Source organism: Epinephelus lanceolatus, chromosome 17 (genome assembly GCF_041903045.1).
Source record: "Epinephelus lanceolatus isolate andai-2023 chromosome 17, ASM4190304v1, whole genome shotgun sequence".
Taxonomy (NCBI): domain Eukaryota; kingdom Metazoa; phylum Chordata; class Actinopteri; order Perciformes; family Serranidae; genus Epinephelus; species Epinephelus lanceolatus.
Window position 1 is genome coordinate 11,257,190 of NC_135750.1, and position 23,393 is coordinate 11,280,582.

General features: G+C 39.8%; 1 long non-coding RNA gene across 1 annotated transcript in view; it reads right to left on the minus strand.

Moving 5' to 3' along the window:
- LOC117248786 (uncharacterized) overlaps positions 1-23,353 on the minus strand; it is a 37,310-nt gene extending 13,957 nt beyond the window's left edge. The window contains exons 1-2 of the long non-coding RNA XR_004500937.2: positions 23,264-23,353; positions 12,969-13,077 (exon numbers count right to left, since the gene is read on the minus strand). This is a non-coding gene — a long non-coding RNA (uncharacterized LOC117248786). The remainder of the gene's footprint in view (positions 1-12,968; positions 13,078-23,263) is intronic.
- Between the last annotated feature and the right edge of the window lie 40 nt (positions 23,354-23,393).

The following is a 23,393-nucleotide window of genomic DNA, read 5'->3' on the forward strand; positions in this document are numbered from 1 at the left end:
TCGTCACCGCCTGATGAAATATAGATATTTTGTTTTGTTTCCAAGAGGATTAATTTGTCATTACCAAGTTGTTGCTTCAGAGAAGGCTGAGATCTCCACTCCCGTTAAATGTCAGGAGGAAAGTGAGAACAGGGAGGATGAAGGGAGATGGTGAGTGAAGGACAGAGGCAGCAAACCTCTAGATATGATCTGATGAACCAGGAAACATAGAGGGAAGGAAACACTTACTGTGCTCTTGGGTTTGATTGATATGTAGTGGAGGACAAAATCCACAGTCCTCATTTTGTGTAAAAGTAAAGACATCTTTCAAAGTTTTTTTGTACCACACAAAAGTCTTTGTGCAACTATCCTTCTGCTGCAGCTCAGGTTAAGTTAAATATAAATAAAAGGATAAAGTTTCACACCCAGATTTATCAGATTTCTATGATGACAAGCCTCCAAAATGACATTTACACCAGTAAAGTTGTCCAATTACACCAGACTACTTAAATGGTTTTAGGTGGGGTAATGACTCTTCAAGCAAAGGTGAGGCAAGTTTCATTATGTTTTTTTTTTTGTTTGTTTTTTTTAACTGGCAATCATGAGGCTACTAATTAAAATAATATCCCCTCATCAATCACAACAACCTCAACAACAACAAGCGTTTTATTAAACAGTCAATCAGTGTAACTGTACTGTCAAAGCCAGGGTCGGATATTAAGGAGACTTGTCCAAAACATTTCCTTGAAAGTTCACAAAAGTGCCACTGAAATCAAATATAAGAGGGTTTGATTTAAACTAAACTTGTGTTTTGATAAATAAAAATCAGGAGGCAGAGATTACACAGTCTGGAGCAATAAGGAGTTTTGTCAGCCAGCAGTAAAAGAGAATGCAGACTCACTCAAACCACTAAACAGAAATGCTTATATTTCAATACAAGGCACCTAAAAATCACACCAGTCTTTCCCTAATATACACACACAAGGGTGTAGGTTTTGTTTAAGCAATTTGGGGGGGGTTAAGGGTCATCTACCAGGAAATACTGAGCACAAAACACTTAATTTCCTGCTTTCTGATAAAAAATTCATGCATCAATTTCTGCCATTTCTGCCTCAGTTTATGGTATTAATGTCTCTAATTTTGTCAAAACAAAAGTCCTTGGCTATGTTGAAGGGGGAACAAATGCACATGTTCTAAATATTGAGGGGTGACATGTGTCCTGTGCCCCCCTCACACATGTACACACAAGGACATAATCCCATCTACTTACCGAAACACAGACACACACACTTATTGCTCTCCATCAGACAGAAGATTACACGGCAACCTTGACCTGTCTGCCCATCGTAAATTACCACACAGCCTCCGCTGGCACCTCACCCTGGTGTGTCATCAGCTCGCGCCCACAACCGCCATTACACTACATCAGTGCCTTGGTAGGTCTGTTGTATGTAGTACACCATGTTTTGCAATGTAAGTGACGTCCTGGTGTATTTGCAGCCAGGGGCGTCGTGGTGGGGGGGGAAAGTGGGACTGATTACTGGACTGTGCACTGTCCCCGCAAAATAACATAAACTAAATTAAAATTGGCTAAAAATATAGTTTGAAGAGTGAACTTTGTATAAAAAAAGTGGAAGCTCTCTGAGGTCCCTCTTACCTTTAAAAGGCACAAACTGGTTTGGGTCGCCCCTGCACTAGATGCAGCTAGAGCCGAGGGAGTGACTGTTAATGCTGCTTGAGCACCAAAATACATGTTTTTCCCCAAGAGAGGTAAATCAGGGTTCCAAAAAAAGAAAAGAAAGGCAGAAAGGGAAGGGAAAGAAAGCCAACTGACTTTGTGTAAAAATATATATATATATTTCAAAAGGTCCATGAGAAAGACATGGATCGATAAGGAAGCACAGGGGCCTGAGAGACTGCTTATGCACAGGGCCCAGAATCTGGTGTTACAGCCCTGCTTGGTGGAATATAATTCTGTACTGAGCATCTTTATGTGTTAGTCACAGCTGGGAAATCTGTAGGTGCATGCTGCATGTATTCTGCATATGTGCAGAATAAAATGGCAGCAAGTGATGACCAATTTTATTCAAAATAAATTTAGTTAGCTCTTGAGTTTTCATTTCTAACTTTGAATGAATCACTTTACTGTAACTGGTGTAACATTAATATATCGCTACACGGATTTGGGAGTGTGGCAGGTAAAACCACAGTAACTTTTTCCTACAGTACTGAGATAGTCAGCAAGATGGAAAACAAGCGTTTCCAGGTCATGAAGGAAAGCAGAGGATAATGAGAAAATAAGAGCGTAATGGGAGCCCCACTTTATGATTCAGCCTGATAAGACTGGTGCATCTTTACAACAATAAATTGTAACCCGAAGCAGCTTTAATTGAACTTGGCAATTAAAGTGATTCAGATGCTGATCATTAGACCTGAGCACCGGCTACACTCACTCATTCCCAAACATAACGGGCTTGCAGGTACAGTAACATGGCGAGTAAGCGCTCACAACTTGATGCAAAAGACAAAACAATTAAGGTGAAAAATACGCCTGCGCGCTGCGTCGATGCTCTTTGATGGGTTTATTCATCAATGTTTTGACCTCCGCTGGCCTTCATTAGATCTGCCAAAGCATCAGCAGATAACGTTCAACATGCAATGATCAACACTTTCATCAGTGTAAGGAGAGCTGTCACTGTAATGTGTGTCAAGTAAACAAAGTAGGGGGTCAAATTTCCAAAAGACTGACATGAATCATGAATTACATGTTTGATTCACTTTAACCTTGAGTGATTGCAGAAGACAAGCGAGTGTTTCTGTCTGTATTCAGTACATGCATTATGTGTCTCTCTCTGTCCTACACTTTATATGGATGCAAATGAGGATCTGACTGTTTATATGGATGCATACAGACATGGAAAAGTGTGTGTGCATGTGCATGTGTGTGTGTGTGTGTGTGTGAGTGATATCAACGTGTGTTCTCTCTGCTCTCCATGCTGCTCTGCTCCCACAGTGCCCCTGGGACCCATCTGCCTCCCTGTTATTAATTCATCAGGCTTAACCATGCAGCGCTTTATGACTCTGTTTGGACTGACGAACTATCACACACCCCTATCTCTCTCTCCCTCACTCCATCTCAGGAACACGGTATTGAAAAACAATATCTGTCACCGGATGCTGAACCTACACTTGCAGTTTGATATGCCTCTTGCATTGTCTGTTATATGTCCTGCCATCTTGGCCTCTGTATGCAGCTCTGTTGTCTCGTCAATACAGCGTGCATGAGCGTAGATTGCGCTCTGTCTCTGCATCACTGTCACCAAGAGCAACGTCTGCTCAAGTATTGTTCATGGTCAGTTTCTGAAGCAATTTTCCATCTTTGTGTCAATTTTACAGTGTCAAAACGAATCTTAAAGCCGCCCACTGATTCTGCAAGTACTCTCAAAATCACTAAATCACTCAGAAATGATTAAGCTGAATAAAAACCAACAAAATAGAATATCTTGTTACACTTAAGAGCCCCTAAGAGGGCCAAAAATAATTTCTCCGAAGGCCGCAAACCTTCTTTGGGCAGCCCTGAACTCCAAAACTAAATTCACTTTACTAGGACTTTGACTGCGGAGCTAATTCCCATCACGGAAACTATTTTGTCTGAAAACACAGCTGATCGTGACCATGTTCAAAAATAAACCCTTTTAAAGAACAAAATCTAAACTCTGCATTGAAAGATAATCTAAGAATCAATCAATGCCCTTCACGTGAATACGTCTTGATTGCCATGTCTAAACCTATTCCCATCAAAGACACAGAGAAGAGATCTGAGATTGCAGTACATCAAAAGAGTTTATCTAGCTAGTATTATGTGGCTGTAAATAGCTGCAGCAAAGATATGAGACGCACTCGCTGAGAACTGAGAAAGTAGAAGTGCAGAGGGAGGAAGTAAGGATAGGAAATGAAGAAAGAAGGGAAAGTCTTTTACTCTCGACTCCAGGAGTTCAGAACCAGACACTGCATTCCTCAAGAGACACAAAAATCAACAAACAAGATAACTACTTAATTTTTTACGACTAATAGTAGAAGTTTCTCTCTCTTTTTTTTTTTTTTTTTTGATAAAACAGTTTTGCATTTTTGCCACTGACCAAGTCTGATCTTTTAGTTTCTCTGAGTTAGAAGTTAACATACTTTGCACCCAGTATCACAACTACAACTCCACTGTCAACTTCCTAACATCTAAAAGAGGCCACAAAAATCATCTTCTGACAATAAAAAACAAAACTGGACTTAAACTAATTTACTTAAGAAACAGACTAGATTTTGTCAATTCTCTCCACTCTCTCCACATTTGTTTAATTTTGGTTAATTAATGTAACTTACAGGTCTGATACTGTGTTCACTTCCTGGCCCATTTTAAAAATACTGCTTTTATTTAGAATATCATGGCACAGGTGAGCAATGGTTATTTTTTTAACTATCAAAAAAAATCTAAGTGACACTCTACTCCACGTTGTCTCTCAGAGATTAACACTAAGCTTGAGGACATCCAGGGGGAGTTCTTATGGGTTCACCAGTGGCTTACTACTGTGGTTATACTGCCCCCCAGTGGACATAATGTGAAGACAATTCTCTGCACTGGACAGAGAAAGACAATCAGCATCATGGCATCATGCATAAGTTAACAGCATGTTCTGTCTCAAGTTACAAGTTGTGTGATCAGAGGAGAGGGGTGTGCTAACTCTGCAGCAGGGTCTGTGTCTTGCTCAAGGATACCTCAGCACTGAGTATGTAGCTGGGTGGGACAGGACAGACAAACTATTGTTCTTATCCACAATATTTGCAGGTCACAGAGTTTGTTCAACATATATCAAGGCTCCAATTCTTGGCCTTTGGTTGCCATCAGTGGCAGCCATTTTTCAACATAAAAAAATAGGGAGTAGGACAGTAGGAGAGGGGGATATATTGGCATAAGTGTATAGTATATAGGAATTATGTTTTTGTTGCCTTAGAATGAACAGTTTATATCTACATAGAGGGAGCAGGTCCTCATTCACAGAGTCTGCCATGTTGCACCGCCATTTTTCTATAGTAGCCCAAAATGGACAAACCAAACACTGGCTATAGAAAGGGTAATTCATGTGTTTGAGTCAGCCACTGTAGCTAGCAGCCCCTCCACAGAGAGCAGCGTCAGAAAAATGCATTTTTTTTTTTTTAAATTTATGCAAAACTGCTTTATTCTGCATTTTTACTGGTTTAAATAAACAGTTGTGTTTGTTTTGGAGAGGAAGACACCTCTGTGGATAATTAAGCTCTCCATAAAAACCTCCTTAACATCTGCATCTTAAGTTATCAGAGAAAAAAGGTGAGCACACACACAGGTTCTGGGCTAGTGGCAAGTCTGCTATGAGCCAAATAGCGTCTGTGAAAAACTGATTTCTAATGTGGAACTGCTTTATTCAGTGTTTTTACAAGTTTTAATCACCTGGGGTCTCACTTATAAAACAATGTGGAGGATCCATATTTTGCTGTTGTTGTTCTTTGTAAAGCATCTTCGAGTATCCTGGAGAGCGCTACATAAATCCAATGTATTATACTAAAAATGTAAAAAGCCAAAAATGGCACAAGTGACAAAAAATGACAAAATGTTCGTAAGCATGAGCAAAAGTGTCTCCATCAATTCTATTTTAATAGATCACAACTTTTGCGGGGGGAGTGGCATACACCTTTTTCAGGCCTTGTTTTGTGCGTATGCAGTGTTTATTAAATGAGAACCCAGGTCTGTTGGTTTTGGAGAGAAGAGACCTCTGCAGATAAATCAGCTCCCGGTAAAAACCTCCTGAACAATGAACACTCAAGGAATCCTAACCGGGAGTAAGTTTCAGCTAGCTGCAATCTGCAATCCTCACAGATGCATCAAAATCTAGTGGTGCTCTGTTTCTTTCCTTTAAGGAAAGGATCAAATATTGCTGCTGTAGTCAGAACTGGAAGCAGACAACATTGCACGTGCATTGGTGCTTTTCCTCGTGAGCGCACAGGCATCTGTTTTAGAGACAACGGCAGAGCTATTGTTTGACTGTGGGGTGAAAACTTCCACTAACACATCAACATCACAAATGGATGTGCAAATTCAGCTGACAAAAAAAATAACACATAATCCTGAATAAAAAACAAAAATGAAAGCAGAGTCTTACAGTGACTTATTGGGTTTATTTGTGAGGGATCTATGACAAACTTAACAGCTGCACTGCTAGTATTTGTAACACAAATTGAGGGTGAACACTTAAGATTCAAATTCTGTAAAGTATCACATTAAACACAAACTAGAAAGAATACTGTTCACACAAGCACAAAAAAACTGCATTGATGTCCGATGGAACACAGAATTGGTGATACTGAATATCCCTAATGCATCAGAAAATTACAAATACAAATATTTAAACAAGTAAACTATACTTCTGCAACCCACTTGCACACACACATACACACACTTCACCCATGATACTACAAGACATTCCCTTATATATGCGTGGAGGACACTCTTGTTTGATTTTTGGAGTGCCAACATTGAGCCTCTACGGAACAAAACGACTGACAATGTTTGAAAATGGCTCTGACAACATGATTACAGAAGTGACAGTATGGCAGCTGTCACTTCAAGAAAAAGTCCAAAAAAAGAGAGACATGGAAATGTAGGAGAGAGACAGAGTCGTAGAGAAAAAATGTTGAGAACGACACTCTCTGTGGAGCAAAGGAGTGAGAATAGCTGACAAGAGAAGGAGAGCAGTGATAGGAGAGGCTTTAAATGGAAGAGGATAAAGGATGAAACAGGAGAGGTATGAATGGTATCATTAACATGGCTAAAATACCAGCATACAAAAAAGACAAAGAGAGACATGGGGATTTTATTCCCTCTTTGCTAAAGGTGGAAGACAAGATGGTGAGGCAGGAAGGAGTTAGAGGAATGAGGAGGAAGTGAGGAAATCTCATTAGGAAGCATCACAACAATACAGCACAATGCAGAGCCGCTCCCTGATGTGTGAAATAAATCTTGACCTCTTATCTGTGAGAACACAAACTGTGGTGATTTACACCCCTGTTTAACCTCCACTACTTCTTTTGACCGGAGCACTCATTTTAAAGGGACAGTTCACCCAAAAACATAAATGCATGTTTTATCTTTTACCTATAGTGCTTTTTATCAGTCTAGATTGTTTTGGTGCAAGTTGCTGAGTGTCAAAGATATGAGATGTCTGCCTTTTCTTGAATAAAATGGAAGTAGATGACATTCGGCTTGTGAGGCTCAAAGTGACAAACGTACACATTTGAAAAACTCAGCAGCAATGTCTCTTTCCAGAAATCATGACCTGGTTACTCAAGATAATCCACAAACCTCATTGTGAGCTTTTTCATTTAGAAACTATTTTCTTTCCAAACTACACCCATCAACAGTATCACTGCACAGAAGGAAGCGTGCATCTACTGTTAGCTCACCTAGCACCACTGACGCCAACGCTACTGCTCAGCTGCGGAGGATGCCTGTCACAAGCACGAGCATCTCGTCCATGAAAAGATGCACGCTTCCTTCTGCACGGTGATACTGTTGGGGGGTGTGGTTTGGTAGAAAGAAATAGTTCCTACATTAAACTGCTCACAACAAGGACTATGGATTATCTTGAGTAGCTGGTCAGTCATAGTCTCTGGAAAGAGACATTGCTGTTGAGTTTTCAATATTTTTTTTTTGATGGCACTAGAAGTCAAGTACCACCTACTTCCATTATATTCAGGAGAGGGCAGATATCTCATATCTCAAAAACAATCTATGTAGATTGATAAATAGCACTACAGGTAAGTTAAATACGTATTTTTGATTTCAGGGTGAACTGTTCCTTTATACAATAGATGTTTTAGATACAGAAACAGCTGAAGAAAATAGGTATTTGGAAGCTCCATCTTACTTTAGGATTTAGTGTCAGTTTCTTTGTCTTTTAACTGAGATGCCTCTACAATATGTGTGATACAGAAGCATAAAGACACTGGTGTAAAAGGCAGATTTGGGGACAGTAAATGTAACCTGGAATGAGCACATGGCTCCTGGTGGAGACAAAATGTTACGGCAGCCGTTTGTGGAGTATCACCCTGAGCTGTTATGGTAGAGCAAGTGAATGTGTCTCAAAATATCTAGACATTAGACTTTCTCCAGTTCAGCTCAGCTGAGTTACACAACATTAACATCATACGTTAGGTGGAGGTGGTGACAGGGGTGGACAGAGTACTAGCGTATCCACACAAATAGAATTTCTGTTATTAAAGCGCACGTATGATTACAAGTGATGACAACTTTTAAGACCACTACCAAGAAAAATGTTATTACATATCGTCACTGTGTGACGGCCAATTTGGCATCTTGACTGTAACTTGTATATTATAAATTCATCCCTTCAACTATTTCCTCAGTTCAGTGACGTTCTCTAAGCAGTGGTCACATTTGGTTTAGCCCTCTTCAAACTGACTACTGAAACTTCAAAATCCGTCTGATTCAATATCCTGTTTTTTGCTCACCACACTTCATTAGAAATCTATATGAGCAATAGTGTAAAATTTCAATTAAAAGTCTCGTCCCAATTAAACGCCCAGTCCTTTTTACTAGCCCGGTGTGGCTACACATTTTGACAAATAAACACCTGTCTCAGTTAGACGCCTGGTCTGGTTGCCAAGCAGTTTGTTTTTTGTAGAAGTCCGGGTCGTTTGCCACCTCAAATTATGTGTCCATTCCTCTATTACCCTGGAAGTTATTCAGATTCCTTTAGTCCATAAGGCTTCAACAGAATCAAAAGGGTTTCTCATAAAAATTCCTGTTTTAACAGGATAAAGTGGTGTTGTGTCGGTATGCTAGGTGCCGTAATCCTAGATTGATGTCTGTCAGAATTAGATCAAATGAATGATTCATAACTGATATATTATCTGAAGCCTAATTTTTAAACAAGTAATATTCATACTGGTTTAAATAAACAATTTGATTGTATTTTCCGATCTTTGCTGAGCAACAGTTTTGTGTGAAAGGAATTAAAGCCTGTCCCAAATATAGGCCTGCTGAGTTCATTGATTTAAGCAAATTAATAGCCCGAGCTATTAATAGAAGTTTTACGGTAGTAGAAACAGATTTTCTGAAGTAATCAAAAATACAAACTGATTGCAGTTACTTTCTCTGCACATTTAACTATTTAAACAGCAACTGTTTCAAACTGACAGTTATATCCTGAATTCAGCTTCAGTGTCAAGAGGGCGTCTAATAGCCTGCATGTAACAATCAATATAAACACAGCAGAGACAATACATAGTAAAATGAAAGCAATGATATATAGTGAGAGCCCCTGTAATGGATTAAAGAAAAAAAGATTTCCCTTACAGAGTCTATTAAAACTGCTATTTTACTACACACAGCGCAGCTTTCTCATATATTTGTTTGATATTTTTAGATATTTGTTAACACAGAGAGACCTCATTATTCCTCAGAACCTTGTACTGTAATCTAAGCATCCAAAAGTACACAAAGACCGCCATGAACCCGACGCATAAGGAAGCTACTGACACATGACGGTACAAAAATGGAAAACTTAGAAACGCCCTTGGCTTTAAAAAGTGTTCACACACTTTCTCTTTCTCCAAAAAACAAACATCTTTTAGCTCCTCGGGTAAACTGCTGCTATCTCTCCTTTTCCTGCCCCAAGCAACCTCACTTAGTGCCTTTCCCTCCAGGGAGCTTTTTCTTGGCAAACAGGGCTGTTTATTTTACTAAAACGGGCCCTCACTTCAGCTGGTTCGTCTAATTAAAATGTTGCAAAAGCGTCGAGGAGTAGGTATTTTATTTAACAGCTAATTGTGCTGACACCAGGGACTGGGATATTTTATGCATACACTTTCCAGGATCTTGGGGAAAGAACACAATTGTATACACACATATATATACACACACACACACACACGCGTGTGCACGCACGCACACACACACACACACACACACACACACACACACACACACAGGAGATCAGTTTCTTGCTCATTGGTGGGATGAATTTTAAACAGTCAGGAGTATCGAGTTAATCAGTGAGAATTCAGTGGGGGAATATCAGGTTGCTTTTTAACAGGGGAGGATGCATGTATGATTAACGCAGCGCTCCCCATTGGACTGAGCAGAATAATTGTCTTGTTTACCAACAGGTGTTTTTAATCTAGACACAAGAATTAACAATCCTTGTTTGTAAGGGCGCTCAGGGGTTGTCATGTTTGAGATGTAATGACTTGCCGTTTTTCTTGTCAACGGCTCGTGTCATCCTAATTGAGTGTTTCAAGTCAATGAATTTAGAAGGGACACGGTGGATCTACGAAAAAAAACGCTTCATTAGTGTTGTTTTGAGTGGACATTCACACCCTTAGTGTTAATTAGGATGTTCACAATGAATTTGTGTCAATACATTTTTAATACAGCCCTAAAGTTGGCAAACTGTTCACACTCAAACAGTTAAGCACAGTCACAACCACAGACTGATAGGGGGTAACGAGGATTCACACCAAAAATGTCACTGTGTTAAAACATGACAATGAAATACGAACCACAAAGTTCGATCAGAGTAACAGATTAATGTGTTTAAAGACTTATCAAATGCCAAAAACACTGCTCATCAGTTTGCAATGCTCACAGACAGGATTTTAGGACAGGAAAGTTATCACAGCAGCAAGTATTTTTTCTTTCAAAGTCAAATCTTACAACATAATCGACGAGGTAAACGCGTTTGCTTGTATTTTATTGGCGAACATAATACCTTGCTGGACAACGTCACATCATGTTGCAGCAAACAGAAGGCCATGTGTTGTTAGCTGGTACCCCCAGTGTGTCGTCGGACTGTCTCCCTTCAAATAAATGAGAGGGCTGTGTTTTTTCATGCAAGGTTCGATTCAGTCTGAACCAGGCGTAAAAAGAATACTTTGCCTCTTACGTGATCATGTAAATGTCAGTTACTTGCTGCGTGTTATGTTGAATTCAGGGAAAAAAAGTTTTTCTCACATGTCCTGACAGTGAACAGAGAATCCAAAAGGGTGAACAAGTGTTCATGAATTGAAATCATAATGATTTGAGTTTAACAGGAAAACTATATCAAAACTAGGGATGCATAATAATATCGGCACGTCATCGGTATTGGCCAATATTGGCTTTAAAATAAACTATTAGAATCACCAACACGCTTTCATGTCTCCATCTGCTGGTGGCCATCATGATAAGAGTATACACATAATGTGATGTTAATTCCACTACAGAAGAGACCTGATGATCAGTGAAATTAATTGGGTATATCGATATCAGTATTGGTGATCAGCCAAGTAAGTTGATATATATATTAGCATATTGGACATCTGCAAAAAATCCAATATCATGCATCCCTAATCAAAGCATCTGTTTTCAAACTTTCACACAACTCATGTAGTATAATCCAAGTCTGGTTTATCCAGTTGTACGTTCAGCACTTCCCAAACACCTGAATTTTGCTAAAATCTTAAAACGCTTCCGCATAAACAGCCAAGTGCACCAGTCATCCGTGCGTGGGACTGTTTAGGAAATACTACGCATACTGCTGGATGAATGGGACTAGGATTATGCCACACGAGTTGTGTGGGTTTGAAAAATGATTTTTGCCGTTAAGCGTTGTCCCCCTTTACTTAAAAGTCCTCAAGAATTTTCTGCGCTTTTGGATTCTCCGTCATGATGAAGGCATGACGGAAAAACAAAGTTTTCTTCACAAATTCAAGGTAACAGGGTGGGTGTAACTGACATACAAATCATCATTTAAGGGACAAAGTATTTGTAGTGACCAGGGGTCGCGTTAACCGGATATTCTCGGTCAATGACCGGTTTTTTACAACAATGACCGGAAAATCTTAAGGCCGTCGGTCATTTTGACCGGTTGCAATTACCACCCCTGCCCACTTGGCGGCGGAGTGCACAGTACTGCAGCAGAAAATGTCATTCATCTGCTTCATGTAGCGTAGTTGACATAACGCCCTGGACACACCGGACACAGAACCGAAGCACGGCGCCCAGCAGTGGAGGCAGTTTTCAGTCAGCGCCCTTGCTGGACACACCGGACGCGTTAGTGACGCGTTAGTGCCGTCCAGTGTGTCCAGGGTGAAGCCTAATGGCACGGGTGTGTGAATGTCTGTTCATCTTTTTGTTCATGTCCTTATTAATGCACACTTTATAACTTGCTTGTTGGATTTATTAAAAATGAACCAATGAAAACTAAATGTCTTTGAATATCTTTATTATCATTTAAAAAACAAAAATTAAAATGACCAGTAAAAATCGATTATGACCGAATTTTTATGACCCTGTCAGTCAAAATGACCAGCGACGAAAAAGTCTAGCGCAACGTCTGGTAGTGACTAACCCTATACTTTAGCTGCTACTGGTTGCTAATTGGCTGAATTCTAATTTTCTAATCTTTACCAATGCCGTATATCATCATACGTTTATTTTCTCACCAGTGTCCATAATGTCCGTATAACTTCCGATAAGTTTCAACACAGCCATATGCATTTTAATCTGAGCACAGTCGAAAATAACATCAGCAAAGCCTGTGCTTACTGGCATGAATACCATGGCCTGCCTCAGCCAGTGGCATAAGCCACCTAGTGGCATGGCGGGATAATACTTTTAACACAAATCAAACATATGGCTCCAACACTTGTCGCCTAAGGCCCTTGATCCAGGTCCCCTCAGTGGTGGTAATTAAGATGGGATGCTTAACTTGTTTGGGGATCAGACTGGCAACGCTCACAAGCCCACATCACAAACATCACTCAAATATTCAGAGCTGCAACTAAAGATGATAGTTTTTGATTGTTTAGTTTATAAAATGTAAAAAAAAAAAAAAAAAAAGTCAGACTCAGAGTCTAGGATAATTTGTCTAAAATACAATAATATGGGACGCCCAGTAGCTTACCTTGTAAAACAGGTGCCATATATACAAAGGCTATGTCCTTGCCACAGTGGATCTTTGCTGCATGTCATCCTCTCTCCCTCCCCCCCCTTTCACTCAGAGGGCATCATATCTAATAAAGACAATAAGACAAAAAATAATCTTAAAAACACAAAAATATTTAATGCACAATAATATAAAACCAACAAAAGAAGCAATTTCCATTCACTGGAGAAGGTGGAACAAAAGGAGGGGTTGTATTTTGCTTAAAATGTACTTAAACAATGACTCCATTATCGAAAAAGTTGCTGATTCAATAAATAAGTTGACTGACAGAAAATTAAGTGGCTATTTTTTTCCAGCTTTACATTATACACATTTCTTGCAGGGTTACTGTCCTGAATAAAGACTGTAAGATGTTACTGTTCGTGGTCCATCCCTGTGGATTCCTTTAAGTAGATGTGATGCCAGTGGGAAATAAATTTATCGTATTTAATATTGTTACTCTCTGTTCTTCGTCATTCTGGCAACCAGACAAACAAGGCAAATCCCCTCACATTATAAATAAAAACTACTAGCAGGATTTTTTCTCTCTAATGAGGTGTTAAAACACTTGGGCTGTGGTCTTTGTGGCTGAGGATGGTTTGAAGGATAGTGTGAAGTTGGTGCAGTTATTGAAGCAGTAAGGGGGAGGGGGGTCCTCGGTGAGAGTAAAGCCTAGCTTGTATTACCTTTTCACACGTCAGCCTGAAGCTGACAGGTTGCTAAAGCAAAGGTATTTTAACATCCAATTTCAACAGTTTTGTGGCACAATTGTGCGAAACTTGGGGTGAAAATGAAAATGGAGAGAGAGAGAAAGAGGGACCTAAACTTGGGAATGAATGGGGGGGTTTTCTTTTTTGTCTTTTATCCTGCAAAGGTGGAAAAAAATACCTGACACACACCAATACCTTTCATCGAGTGTGCGTCTCCCTTCTGTCATTTCTCACCTACACTGAAAAGAAAAAGGAGTTTTAAAAGTGCTGGAGGAGATTTTGTGATACATGATTGCAAGCTACAGGACCACAAAACTTCTATTTAGCTGATGTACCCTGATGTGAAACTGAAAAGCTTGGACAGAATACATGTTACGATGTAAAAACAGGAAAACAACAAAATTGGTTGTTTGTTCAAAGACCTTAAAATTGGCTGTATTTGACATCCAGTGCCAAAGTAGGAAACTGTCACATTAAAAAATTGGGTGAAGGTCAGAATTGTAGATGAGAGAAGAAGGTGTTTACTACGACACAAAGAGACTGGGGCTCAATGTCAAACATTGATTTGCTTTAAGCACAATCATAGTCTGATGCTGAACACAATCCTTTCCTAATTTTAACAAAGTACTGCTTAATAAATATTTCACTTTGGTGTTAAATGTCATGTGAAAGATGATAAATGTCAAAACATTTCTTTTTTTTCTTTGTTTTTTACTGACATTTCTTTTTGTGCACTATCCCCTTTACTGCTGCAATGGTGCTGATTTCCCTGCAGTGGGACTATGAAAGGATTATCTTTTCTTATCTGATCTTATCTTATCTTATCAACTTCTATATGTAAGTTAAAATAAGTCAACGTTGACTTTTGGTTTCAAACAGAACACGAACAGCTGTGTCCAGGGTGAAAGTCCTGTGTTTGTTTGACACCGCAATGCATCACCTGACTTCCTCCTTTGCTCCCATCATAATCAACGATGGCCACTAGAGGTCGCAGCCCATAAGTCATCCAGTCATTCATCCATTATCTGTAACTGCTTAAGTTGCTACAGGCTTGTGGGCAGGCTGGAGCCTACCCCAGCTAACAGTGCACGAGAAGCAGGGGACACGCTGGACAGTTCACCAGGGTAACTGCGTGTCAATAAATGTAGATATGGGTTGTAATACGCTGCTTGCACCGATGACCTAGAGACTTTTTTTTTGGTTTGTCTGTTTTTTTGTCTCTGCTTAAATTGTGAAATTAAAATGAAAAAGACTACAAAGATTTTCAACTCTCATTACCTTTTTCTGACCAGTGCTGCTCACAAAAAGCTAATTAAACCATGAAAGGAATGACTCCATATTTATTCACTTATCTACCATGAGTAAGATACCACTCTCATGGTAAATATAGTTAGCTTGGAATAAAAACAGCAATATTTTTAAACTCTTCTCCTCATATCTACCACTCAGTCAGTAATTCACTTTTCTATATGTACATGACCTCCTGTCTGTGATTTCGAATACAATAAATCACAGCAGACTGAAGCTAAACTTTGAACTACTCTTTCAGCCCTCCTCCCCTCCAGTGAGCCTGGTAGGATCCCGTCCTATTTAGAAAAGGGTTAGCCAGGATTAAAGGGTGTTTCTGTCGCTCTTATCTAGTGTTTGAGCACTTGATCACGGAGGCGTGCCCTAATCCGAACATCGATGCGGTTCCATCAACACGCTCTCCTGGAGCAACTCGCCAACAAAGGGGCTGTTGGGGCTTGTTTAGATGGGGTCCCCGCGCACACACACACACACACACACACACACACACACACACCCTCTCACACACAACATACACACACATGCACAGAAACACACAGATCCCTTTTTAAAGAACACTGTTTCTGCTGTTGCTCGCTTTGATAGTTGATGCCAAACGTCTAATCTCATAAACTTCTGCTTGTTCGCTGCTGACGGACTCAGACTTAAGATCTGTGAAGCGTTTGTGTGTCTGCGTGTGTGCATGTGTGTGTGTGTGTGTGTGTGTGTGTGTGTGTGTGTGTGTGTGCGCGTGCAGGTCTGTGTGTGGTGGGTTTGTTTGGAAATCTAAGTGGGAGATTAAGTCAGGTTGGTTGATCACCAGTGGATTTGTTTACAGCAGGCTTTAGACAGAGATGATAAGCTGTTTATGTCAGATCTGTCATGAATAATTGCAAATGTTTGGGCCTTCTGATGTGTGTAACATGATAGCATACGTAGGATGGGGGCTTTCCATCAGTGCAGATAAGCAAACAGCAATCACGTATCATCTTTGAAAAACACTTTTAATACCATTTGGGCCCTTAAAATTGACAGTGCGGCAACATGCATCATCAACGTCATTTAAACATATTTTTTCAATATCAGGCACCTGGAGTGTTTTTAATATGACTATAGACATATTTTAACCATATTCTGCTTCCATTTCAGCCTAATAACAGATATGGGAAAGAAAATGAATTAACTTTGAGATCTGTAAATCCTTGATTGAGGGCAATGGCTCCCAAATCAGAGATCAGGAGCCCTCTAAGGGGTCACAAGATCAATCTAAAGAAGAGGCTAAAGAGGCTAAATAATGTTCCAAAACTTGGAAATTTTGGCAAGAGAAAGGGTAAACTGCCACTTTTCAAAATGGGGTATTTAAATATTTCTGCATATTAAGGTCCCTAAGCAGTCTTGGAATTGTATAAATCGGGTATGACTGAAAAACTGAGAGTTGACAGCCATATACTCTTTACACTTTTTCAGTTCCGCACACAATTTGACCAATATCTGATTAAAGTAGCCATCATGACTGAATGAATGAACGCACAGAAGATACAAAATACATGTGGAAATATGATTAATTGTATTATATTCACAGGAAGTCTAAAATTTTGCGTGATATCTTTAGTTTTGCAACAATATTTGGGGCAAGAAGTGAACTGGGCCAAGGCAGAAATTGAGCCAAACATGGTTAAAAGCAGAAGAGTTAAACAATAAATTCCACATTCAAGGTAAGATAATTTAATTGTGTTGTTAAATTTCATTAAAAAATTGAGTGCTGGTATATTTGTGTCTATCTCAGAGTTTATATACGTGTGTCTCTACGAACAAGGCAGAAACAGTCAGACTGAGTTTGGTCAAACGAGAAAAAAATGACCCTCTGCTTCCCTTGTGGGCCTGCTGGCTATTTGACAGGACTGTATATCATACTCTTGGATGAGTCGTAATTGCAAGTGACTGTTGTGCTTTTCTCAGAAGTGGTTGTGTGTTGTGTGTGTGCATCTGCGTGTGTGTGTTTGTAGAGGGGGGTGGGGGTGTTTTTGTAAAAATAAAAGGAGAAGTGTTGCGCTTGCTGTGGATTCTTAAGGAAATTGCTGTCGCACACGCAGGGGCTGGAGCCGTGGCTGGAGCCGGGGCCTGGCGACGGAGACAGGAGAGTCTGGCTCCCAGAACCATTACTATGCCTGCTGGAGCCATGGAGGCCAAGCTGTGTGTGAGAGGGAGTGTGTATTTTGATAATACTGCAAGCTTTTGGGGGCCAGGCTGGACACGAGGTGGATATGTGAGGGTGTGCTTAAGAGGATTCAGTGTTTTTAAAGTTACCCCTACTAAATTAAAATCATCATTTTCACAGCATCAGTGACTGCTTGTTCTTTGTGTTTGGGGTTTGATCTCCATCTTACATTCATTAACACTCTTCTCCAAATAATATTTCACCATAATCTCCGTTCTTTACAGCTAGAATAAAACTAAGCCACCAAAATCAATTTCACTATCAAATATTAGCCTTTAAAAATCCACACAAAATGTCTGTATTTTGATTACAAATAAAGGATTAATATTGAACATGGGAGTGTGTGAACTGTGCATGCATTTGTTTGTATGGAGGGTCTTTTTACACATCACCAAGACGGTCGTTGTTGAGAAGGTAAGGCTATAAATCTCTACAACGTGAACAGAGAGCTGGAGTCGCCACTCTGGAGAAAAACACAGACTAAACACTGATGACCCCAAAGCTGACCTTGAACACACACACACATACACACACACCAAAATGACACACATGACCATTTTCTGACCTTCTGTCCCAATGGTTAAGTTTCAGCAACAATTTCCTGATTAATGGCACAGCAAGAGGAGAAAAAGAAATGGTGCCACAAAGCTATACTAATGCAACTACCGCTTATTTTCAGTACTGATTAATCATTTGTTCAATACAACATGAGATAATAGTAAATAAAATGGCCATCACAGTTTCCTATAGCCTAATATGACCTCCTCAAATTGCTTGATTTGTACCAACCGTCCAAAACTCAAAGATATTAACTTTACTACAACGTAAGACGAGGAAAAGATGCAAACCCTCACATTTAAGAAGACGGATTCATCAGCTGTTCGCCTATATTGGGCCATTTTAAAATGATGTTCTTGATTAATGGCGATTGACTCATCAATTAATTGACAAACTTGGCTTTGTGCAGGCCACCACATAGAGGATGAATGACAGCTCCAATAAGCAGCTGGCGTGAGGACAACCAAAGTCATCGCAAAGCAGCAAAGTACATTTACTTAAGAACTTCTACTTTCTATTTTGCAATTTTTCTACTTTTGCACCACCACATTTCTGAGGAAAAGAACCTTCCTTCACTGCACAACAATGGTGAAAAGAAATAACAGTACATTTACTTAAACAGTGCTCATTTTACTGTGAAACCATTCACCTCTTCACAGCACAATTACGAATAAAAGACAAATTACAGCCGCTCTGAAACATTGTCTTATAGGTGTTATGCTTCAGATGGGGGCTGGCTTGCCTAAGAATAATGGAGTGCAAAATAACCCAGGAAGAGACTGTTCAAAAACAGAATAAGAATGAGGAGCACTGCATATTATTAGTTTTTGGTCTAACTGGTGAAGTAATCCAACATTGACAGCATATGAGTTGTCTGGACACGGTTCTTAATGCAGCTAACGGTGCTACCTTCAAAAACAGCGCTATGCAACACAACATGGCTGACAGAGCTAAAAGTTGAATCAGGAAGAAGCCGTAGACTGGGTGCTAATTTCCACAACAACGCTGTCCCGATATTAGCGGTAACCCCCATGTAAATACAGCGCACAGCAGCGCTGATGAGCCAGCCAGTGGGATACACACTTGTGATAACATGCACACCAGGATGGTTCTGCTTACGACAACATAACACAGAGAGACTCGGATTAGCGTGACTTCATTCTCTACTCAGAACGCCATTATTCTATTATATCTTCAGATATCAACTAGTGGTGTGTGCTAATGTTCTGAATGCTGCATACAAAACCTTTTTTTCCAGCATATTTAGAGGTGAGCAGCTAAAAATACACCATGTTGCCTTTCATTTCTCTTAAAAACTGTGAAAGCACATCTTATATTACAGCTGATATGACTGTTTTTATTATCACAGGGTTTCCCACACATTCATTTATTTGTGGTGGCCCGCCATGATTAAAACATCTGCCGCCACGTTTTGATTTTCTATTGTTAGAGCTGGACCGTTCATTAGGAGCACTATACCGTTATACAGTTATTCATTGCGCCACACTCTTGCAGCGCAGAGCGTACTCTAAGCACAGATGGAGCAGCAGAACGGCAGGCATAGTGAAAGCGAAACCAAACCGTTCATGGTGCTTGGTGTAAAAGTTTGCTTTCACTCCACTCTGCACAGCATCTGCTCCTCTTATCCATCCACCTAATCAGCTCTGATTGGATCGACTGACCAATCATCCCACCTACCACTCAAAACTGCTGAGGGGGGAAAAAAGAAGAATTCAGCCTGCACTACATTCAGGGACTCGCAACAAAGTAAGAATTTAGAGACAGACTGATACACAAGGATCAGACACACAGGCAACAAGAGCATTTGTACTGGTTAATCTGCTAATTAATCATTATCTTCTGTATAAATGTATAAAACAGTGAAACATGCACTCAAACAATTCCTAAATCCCAAACTGATGTCCTTGAATAGCTTATTTTGTCCAATCAACGGTCTGAAACCCCAAAATTACCATTTTACAGTCACTATCACACAGACTAAGAAGCCAATCCGCACATCTGAGAAGCTGGTATTTTGGTTTGAAAATCTGTTAATTCAGATGTATTTTCCTGTCAATCAACTAACTGAGAAATCAATCAATCCTTTCAGCTCAATTAGGAAGACTGAGCGGAGACTGTCTAATAGTTTGGGTTGAAATGCTTCTGTATGTCTGAAGTAAGCTCTACAAGTATGACAGTTCTAGGGAAGTATTAAGTTATTGAGTTTGTTATATCAAAGGGGCAAATTAAATACCTTTTTTAAACTGACAGTTCAAGTGAGGGGGCTTATCAGATAAAATGTGATATCTAACACACATTTCTTATAGAAATACAAGAGCCATTTTCATAGTTTGGAAAAGAATGAGTAGTTATGTGATTCTCTGTCTCCCTCTGCTGGACCAGACTGGTAGTGTGTGGTGGTGACGCTGGGAAGAGTGGCTGCAGCGTGACCAGACTGGTAACCCAAGTCCCAGTGACTCCAGTTTGCCCCCAAAACCCCACAAGAACTGTTAGGTTGACCTCTGACCTGTTACTACACACTGGGGCGACCACATTTATCACCTGGATGTGGATTGTTGTGATAGAGGGGGTGGAGAGAAGGAGGAAGGAGGGTGCATTTGCCGATGTTGGTTTTTAAGTTGGGAGTGTGGCTTTTGGGGGTGTAAGCACTCTTGAAGGGAAAGGAGGCTTTTATGTACATGTACAAAAGTTACAGACAGAGAGACGCTGTCTGGTTTGATTCTGATTGGCCGGGGTGCGGGGGCGTGGGGGGGGGGGGGGGGGGGGGGTGCAGAGAGGTCAGGGAGTCAGGCCTGATGAATGTTTTGTGATACTCGGGGGGGGGGGGGGGGGTCAGTGTGGTGTGGTTTGAATTAGAGACAAATTGACCCCCTTTAAAAACTTCTATGTATTTACTGTTGTGGCTGGGGGTGCTTCTGACATGAGCAGAGAAAATCAGAAAGATGTAGAAAGACTTGCTTAAAAACAAAAAAGTCAGCCAAGAATTTTTATTTTATTTGTGTTCAGTTTTGCCAAGTATTCTGATTTTTCTTCCAATTTGGGTTAACAATTTCTCTGTGCGCTGCATCCCTGTCACTGCCAACCCTACATTACCATCCACTGAGTTGGCAAAGATGTTTAAGATATTTAAATAAACCCCACAAGTCGGGGGCAACAATGCGAAGTAGTTCAAAGCACAACCAACTTGAATGTTTTAACCTTTATAAGTCAGAGCAGCAATGCTTTTCCTCCACACAAGATCTAATACAGAGTTTTTAAGGCACAACAGACAGTGATAGGTGATAGTGATAACCACACTTAAACACGTATATACCTGTATGCATACATATACACATGGCTGAATACATACACTCCCGTACACACAATAAGTCTATTAACTGTCAGGAAAGGCCAATCTGTAAATGTACGTTTTGCAACAAGATGTAAAGATGTGAACAGAGTCAGCTGATCTGATGCTCAGTGGGAGGCTGCTCCAACGCCGAGGAGCAAGAACTGAACTTTAATCTGGACTCTGGAACAGTTAGAAGACCCAGAGTAGCAGACCTGAGGGGCCTGTTTTGGGCTGTATGGTGCGAGAAGCTTGGTTATATACTCCAGTTCCAGATCACTGAGAGCCTTGTCTGTGATAAAAGCACTTCAAAATGGCTTTTTAAAAAGACTGGAAAACAATGCAGGGAAGCCAAAATAGGTGTAACATGCAAGGATCGTTTTGTTTTGGTCAAAAGTCTAGCTGCTGAATTTTGAACAATTTGGAAAATTAAAATGTGGCAGCAGATGTTTTTATTGTGGCGAGCCACCACAAATGAATTAATGTGTGGAAAACCCTGCAGTATATACCAGAAACTAAAAAGAGTTATTCAAAAAGTTTGTTTATTTTCACCCATCACCAACAATTGGACAGCTAAATCTAAAGAAAACAGACGAAATATGTACTGTAAATATTTACATGTAAAATACACAGCAGAAATAAAATTACTCGTTCAGTCAGTGCTACAGAAATAAAGTATAAGTTCCTCTAAGCTTCCCACTTCCTTCCCTTTTCAGCAGTTTCTCAGTTTGAGTTGACAACTCTAAATCACAAGGAACACTGTTCTTCTACACAACATCCTTAAATCATTTTTAAATTGAATTACTTAAAAAAATAAATGATTATAATGAGGAACATCATCACATGCTGCATGTAGCACAAATATCAACATTAGTACACACACACTCACACGTCACACTTCTGTTCAGTGAGTGCTGGATGCCACACTATGACAAGTCAAAATGTCAAACAGACCCAAACCAACCAGAGCGACAATAGTTTGTGTCAATACAGACTAGGGCTGGGCGATACGTCCTGAATGTTATATCACAGTATTATTGGCTATATCTCCATACATGATATATATCTCTGTATTTTTAAATCTCTGCAAAAGCGTTTCATTAATGCTAGGACTGGGACACAAAATTAAACATAACAATTTTACTGACCAATTACCCTCTCTGATGCAACAGAGTTGTAGGGATGACTATCTTTTTTCTCAAAAATATATATTTTTGATTAATAATCATCAATAATGTGGATATAGCAAATAAGTGGGTTAAGGTAAGCCATAAAACAAGTAGCAAAGTCTGGTAAGTTGATACATTTACATCACTTTACTGTAATGCAGCCTTTAAAATGAGGGATGCCATCTCACAATACATTAATATCCAAAATCTAAGACGATATATACAGTCTCATATCTCAAAAACAATATAATATCTTCATTAGCCCTAATACACACTACAGTCCTCATGTTATTCTGCCAAATCTAAAATGTTCAGAGCAACCCTTAGGCTCCATACATTGGGCTTAATGTTATGGTTAAGACCTATACAACCAAGTCACAAGCCTTAAAATGAAATGTTTAAATGATCTTGAAGTGACCCTGCACAGCAGCAGTAATACAGTACAGTAAACTCAACAGCACAAAGAAAGCCAGCATTAACACATCATGTATTTTGAAGCCACAGCAGATTACACAGGTCAGTGACACTGTAGTGTGGAGCTATGATGGTCCAGTTTCTTCTGCAGTCACGTGCAAAACCAACCAACATAAAAACCAGGATATTTCATAAACACGCAGAGCAAACAGCAATCATTTTCCCTTTTGATTTATTTGTTGATTTGCAATATTGTACTTTTACTGTACCAACTATTCTTTAATTAATCTTTTAGTGGGCTAAATAAAATGTCAGAAATGTGTGGGAACACGCCCATCACAACTATATTTTCTGTTTGTCCAAACAAACGTCCAAAAAGATATTAAATTTGTGGTGACTCAACTCAGAAAAGCAGCAAATCGTCACATTTCGAAGCTGGAAACAGTGAATGTTCGGTTTGTTTGCGTTATAAGTTGAATTTACTGAAACATCTAATCAATTATTAGCATTACTGATAAGGCTTGTAAGTAAACACTGCACTGTGACCACTTAAAAAGGAGTAACCTTACCTTGCAGCAGATTGTAGCACCCCATGTGTTGACTTCAGCTGAAGACAGTGTAGCCCATTAGCATGTGATTAGCATTAGCTAAAACACACCTGTTAGATGGGCAGGGAAGGTCAACGTTAAGTTTAACTGT